This window comes from Zonotrichia albicollis, chromosome 11 (genome assembly GCF_047830755.1).
Source record: "Zonotrichia albicollis isolate bZonAlb1 chromosome 11, bZonAlb1.hap1, whole genome shotgun sequence".
NCBI lineage: Eukaryota > Metazoa > Chordata > Aves > Passeriformes > Passerellidae > Zonotrichia > Zonotrichia albicollis.
Genome location: NC_133829.1, coordinates 6,698,683 through 6,704,682, shown reverse-complemented (window position 1 = coordinate 6,704,682; position 6,000 = coordinate 6,698,683). Strand labels below are relative to the sequence as shown.

The following is a 6,000-nucleotide window of genomic DNA, read 5'->3' as shown; positions in this document are numbered from 1 at the left end:
GAACAAAAGCAAATATCCTAATCCCATCAGCCTGAGCATCTTAACACCAGATGTGTGCGCTGCTGCAGCACAGGATGTTTCCTGCAGAGTTTCCTGGGACTGCCCTCTGTTTAGCTCTGCCCCAGACAGAGTAGTGAGAGCTCCAGCTCAGAAGCTGGTGGGTGGAGATTAGTGATGGACATCAGGGTTTTGAAGTGTCTTTTCAGGCAGAGTTTTGCAGGGAGCTCTCCTGAGCTTTGTGTGCACCCAGGAGAGGCAGCTGCCAGAATTCTGCCTGCCAGGTTGCAGACAACAGCCTGGGTTCACACACTGCTTGCTGGGACAGCATTTGCCTTTTGTAGTAACACTCTGAAAGTGCTTTGGAATTAAGAAATGTGACCTTGCTTTTCTCCACAGCTCCTTCATACTCAGGTACAGCTGGGTGGTAACACAGCAGGAATAGGGAAAATCAATTTTGTCTTTTATGCTTTTGTTGTTTTACAGATGTATTCAGGATGCCACCACACCCACCTATTGCACAAATCCCTGTCGTGTTCATGAACAGCTCATTAAAGTCATTAGCAGGCTCCCAGACAATTTTCAGCCTCCTCAAGAGTAGCTGGGCTTGTGGCTGGGAAGGCAGCAGCACCCTAAGAGTTAAACTGCAATGACCTGGAACAACACAGATCAAAAAAAACAGGAATTCGATACAGTTCAACATCTTCAGTGTACTTTGTTATTTACCATGCACAGCTCGTGCCAGCTGTAGCTGACCTTCTGTCTCAAGCTGTGAAGAAAGGACTGTATTTTGTACTTATGGGAGCTTCTGTTTCAATATATCCCCATAGCAGCAACCTTCCAACCTCCTCCCTGGCCACACCGTGTAAAATTGGTGATGCAGGCAGCACTTCAATAGAGTCACCATGTCTCATCACCAGGACAAGCAGTGGTAGTAACTTCAGTGGGCAAACAGGAGCGATTTCTTTCACTGGGTTGGAAGGAGCAGCCCCCAAACAGTGCATCCCTGAGTATATGGGACTTTCAGTGCACTTTGGATATTCCCATCCAGCCGTTATCTGGGGAGACACAGTTAGCAGAGCAGTCAGTTTTTCTCTTGTCTCTTATTACTGAACATTTGTGACTGTGTATAGGGAGTAGGGCCCTGGAGAAATGGGGTCGTGGGAGAAGATAGCGAACAGCTCTTCCCTCCCTCCTCTGTGTATTTAAAATTTGTGAAACCAAAGAAATCTTCCAGATTCTTTTTTTCCGGTAGATGAAGCATTCCAGAAACCCCAGGGAAGGTAGAACCACTCACAGTGAAATTATTCCACAGGGCAGGTCTGCAGTTACCTGCTGTGCCTCACTCTAGAGCAGGGCTTGGAAAACACGGGTGGGACCAGAGGCACCGCTGCTTCCAGCTGCTCTCGTGTTATGCGAAAATGTTATTGCTTTGAAAAATGTTATTGTTTCTAAATGAGCGGGGTATTTTTCCAGCTTCAGCCCACACTGTTGCTGAAGGCAGCGCTGCCACGTCCCCCCCTGCTCCCTCCAGATGACGGCCCCGTCCCGCGGGTGGTCCCCCGCAGGGGCACGGCCCGGCCGATCCCAGGCTCCCTGCGGCCCCGCGGGTGGGCCTGCTGACCTTCACAGCCCCCACGCACCGAAATTCTGCTGAGCCCGGCCATTTCACACATCTGCCTGAATTTCAGCCGGGTTTTGCTGACTGTCCCTGCGCCGCCACAGGCGCGGGCGTGCGGTGTTTGAGTGAGCGAGTGAGTGACAGGCAGGGACATCGCTCCGCGGGGTGCCCATCCTGTGGGAAACGCGGGGGCCGGGCAGGACTGCGGGGGCAAAAGCCGGGGCACAGCGGGACGGGTTCGTGCCAAAGCTGCCTGCACAGGGGCCGAAGCGCAGCGCGGGCCGTTCCCCCGGAGAGCCCTGCAGCAACCGGCGCGGGGCCCGCACCAAGCACCCGCAGCTCGGCAGGGCCCGACCGGCGAAAGGCGGCCCTCAGCGCCGAGGCTCGCCCCGCCCACAAACCGTCCCCTCGCCCACAAACCGTCCTCCCGCTCTCCTATTGGTCGCTTCCCTCGCGGGGGGCGTGGCGAAATGAGACGTCACGGGAATAGCGCTCGCTGATTGGTGGTATTGGCGGCGGGCGGCCCCGCCCCCGCGGTCCCACGCGCGGCCGGGCCCGCCCGGCGGGTACATTGTGCGCGGGGCCGCGCCGGGCCCGCTCCGCGCTCGCTCCGCGTTCCCGCCCCGCATTCCCGCAGCCAGTCCCGATCTCCGCGTCCCTGACACCCCGCGCTGGGGCTTCCCGCTTCACGGAGATTTCTGCTTGGTCAAGCCACGGTGAGTGTTCTCTCCCCAGGTCTGGGTTCGCGCGCCGCTGGCAGACCCTTCCGAGCACGGGGCTTGCGGGGGTTCGGAGCCGCGGGGACGGGGATGGGCCGGCCCCTGGGGCAGGAGGGACTGCCCCCGGTACCGGCCCGAGGCTCGTTGGGGCTTTGGAGCATCGTGTTCCATAGGCAGGAAGCGGCAGGAAAAGGTTTAGGGAGGGGGAGGTCTTCTAACTTCCGAAGCAGAAAAAAAAAGTTAATAAATATTAAACCCCAGCTATTAATTTCATTAATGAGAAAGTCAGGTGGCCTTGCTTCTTGCTTTGCATTTTTTCTGCGTCTTTCGTCCCTGTGTATACAAATATCTCAAAACTGTGCTCCGACGGACACAACTTCCATGGGCTCTGATGAAATCAGTATTAAATCAGTTTGAACAAGCCTGTCTAGAGAAGTGAGCAGGTTTGTGTGAGTGACTGAGCTGAGCTGACAGAGGAGAAAAATAGTTCCTCCTCCTCCTCCTGTCCTCACAGGCCCCTTCGCATTTAAAAAAGTTAAGAGCCTATTTGGTAGTTGTGTTGTCTAAATTTGGTTTGTCTTTATTTTCTTTATCTCTTCACTTGTGATTATTGGGGTAGGGGGCTTAGACCAGCCAGAGCTGTGCTTGGAAAATCTGCCCTCAGCTTTGCATAAGCAGACAGCTGAATGTTTCATACTATTCCAGTGGAGAGTCCAAGTGTCATGACTGCTCTGTTTTCCTTTACTGGCAATCTCTGCCTGGGTTCTCTTGTGATCTGCTGGAGAGATTTCCTCAGCCAGGGTACTGTGGAATTTTGTAGCCTTCCTCCAAACATATCTCTTCCTCTCCAGGACAGACCTAGAGCTACAAGAAACAAACAAGCAGCTCTGCAACCTTTAAACTTTGACAGCTTCCCTTGTTTTTCCTTCTTCCTTCCTGCATCTTGTGACAGTTGTTTTTATTGAAGTTACCTTAGGAGCAACCCGAGATGTGAAACACAGCCCATGTGTTCTGCTGGTGGCCAGCTGCTGCTGTTGGCTCAGCTGCCCTGGTGACAGTCTCAGTCCAGAGTTCTGAGCTCTCCTCTTTCTGCTTTCTTCTCTCTGCTCCTGAGCTCTCCATCTCTCAAAGAGTGACTCCTTAATGCTATAGGATCCTTTCTGGGGCCTCTCTGTTTTCCTGGTGCTGTTTTCTGCTGCAAATCAAATTTTATCTGAAAGCATATTTTGTCTCTTTTGTGTCTTTAACTCCAGCCATCTGCTCTGGCTTATCTTTGTGATAAGCCCAAGTAAAGCACTTGGGGAGGAGGCATAGGAGGAAGTCTGCTCTGCAACAGGAAGGTGTGGGGTGGCACAAGATTCTCAGAATTAAAAGCAGAGTGAAAATTGCTGCAGAATTGCACCATAATGTAGAGATGTGAGGCTCAGCAGCTTCAGCACTGAAGAACTTAAATTTCCCATTCCTTTCTTGTTCATTTTCTCAAGTATTTGAGGATTGTTATCTGAAGTCCTCCTGCCTCAGCATGTGTGCAGAGTGTGGTATCCTCTTGTGCTGTGTTTGGGGCAGGCTCAAGTAACTCAAGCAGGGAGATTGGTGTCTCAGATGTGCTTTTGCAGAGGAGTTCAGGCCAGTTGAAAATGGTTTGACTGAAGGAACAAGGCAAAAATATATTTGTGAAGGCAACAGCTTGGGGACAGATGACAAGGTATTGCATAACATGTATTCCAAGTGTGTGAAAATGAGCATGAGTCTGATCCATAAGATGGTTCTTCTGGCTCTGGAGGGACTGCTGGACATGTTCTGCTGTGGAGATAAGGAGTGTGTGCATGCATATCTGTGTGTACATATGCACATGTGAATTATGATAGCATTTTTGTCCCTGTGGCAGTGCCCAACCATTCTGCAGGAATTCAGGCCCTTCTTAGCAGTGAGGGGAAGTTTCAGGCAGTGTTTAGGAGGTGGATGAGTGAAACAGGAAGGGCAGGATGTGGCCATCTGTGGAGGTGGGAGTGGAGAGCAGAGTTGGAGGTGCGGATGGAAGTGGCAGCGTTACAAAAGAGCGCTGAGCAGCGCCTTGCCTTGCCCGAATAGGTGGGGCAGGACAGGCAGAGCTGGCCCAGGGTGTTGGTGGCAGCCACGCTGTGCTCAGGGCCTGTGCAAGGGGCAGCTTTGGAGCCCTGTCAGCACTTGGGCCAGGTTTGCTCCCCTCTTTCACAGGCTGGAGTTGAATTGCAGTGAGCATAGCTGGCTTTGCTGAAAGCAGTGGCTGCAGGGATGCTGGCTGGGAAGCATTGAGCTGTAACAAGCTACCCCAGGCCCCCTGGCCTGACCTTTAACCACCATCACATCTCTCTGTCTTTGCTTATCAGCTTTATATCCCCACAGTGACTATTAGTATCATCCCAGGCAGAACAGACAGCTCTGTCTTTCCCCCATTCCTTCAGCCTGGGGAATGCTGCATGTCCCATAACCACTGTCTGCTTGCTGACCATTAGGCTTTGCAGAGACTACCAGTTTTATATGATGGCCTGTCACATTGTGGTGAGGTAAATTTATTACAGTATCACACTGGCAATCACTCTGCTCTGCTTGCAGGGTGTGCAGGATGCCCAGGGCAGCCTGGGTGCTGCAGGGATGCCACAGTGGCACAGAACTTGAAAAGCTGAGTATGTGGTTTGATGCTGTGTGAGTACCAAAATGGAAAAATCAAAGGTTTTTTTGTTCCTTCTGTCCAGAGCCAGAGGGCAATAAGCAATGGCCTGTCTTGCAGCCCCAGACCCTTCAATATCTGTCACTTGGGAATGGATGTTCCCCATGCCCAGCAGCATGAAGGGATAATCCATTCAGGAGGCGTGAGGGCCTCCCATCTCCACAGCTCTGAACTCCAGCCAGAATTGCAAATGAGCAAACCAAACCTGGCAGTTGTACCATGATCTCCTGCCTGGCAGGGGAGTGGGGAAGGCAAAACAAAACCCCAGCTTAACTGGCCAGGCCCAAAATTGAAATCCTGCCCTGACAGCAGGCAGGCAGACAGACCTGTTTGGTGTGAGCATCTGTGACAGGGCTTTTGGTCAGCCTGGCTACTGGAGCACTCAGCTCTGCCAGCCTCAGAGCTGGGAGAGTGGGAGGATCTGAATAAGATCTCTGGAGTCAGCAGCTGCTGTGGTTGTTCTGGCATTAATTTGATGTATACCACATCTCATCTCCTAAACTCTCTCTGGGAAGTGGCATGTGGTTCCTCTGTGTTTGAAGTACCAAAGGCCTTTTGCCTTTGCAGCACATTAGCAAGTTTGGCTTGCTTGGAAAGGACTTTATCCTGCCCATATGGGGCTGGGGAAGGTACTGCAATCAAGTAGGCTGCTCCCATTCTGGAGCCTTTTTGGGTATAATTTGGAAGAGGGGATTGTGAACTCGCTTGCCTCCTCTGCAGCCCCCCATTCATTTTGCAAAGCGCCTGTGATTGATCTGGCAGAATGGGATGTATTCACAAGCAGAGCTGGAGGGCAGCAGGAAGGACAAAACCCCACCACAGCCTCTGAAATGAATCACAGGCTCTGAAAAGATCCGCTGGGGTTAAGGCATAGCAGTGAAAAGCTATTGTCTGGAGCCTGGACTGTGGCTAAAAGCATTATTTATCCCAATTTGGGTAGTGGTTGTAGGAGG

General features: G+C 52.1%; 1 protein-coding gene across 1 annotated transcript in view; it reads left to right on the top strand.

Moving 5' to 3' along the window:
- The first annotated feature begins 2,142 nt into the window (after positions 1-2,142).
- KLHL25 (kelch like family member 25) overlaps positions 2,143-6,000 on the top strand; it is a 27,132-nt gene continuing 23,274 nt past the window's right edge. The window contains exon 1 of the mRNA XM_074549219.1: positions 2,143-2,334. The gene's annotated coding sequence lies outside the window, so the exon portion shown is untranslated. The remainder of the gene's footprint in view (positions 2,335-6,000) is intronic.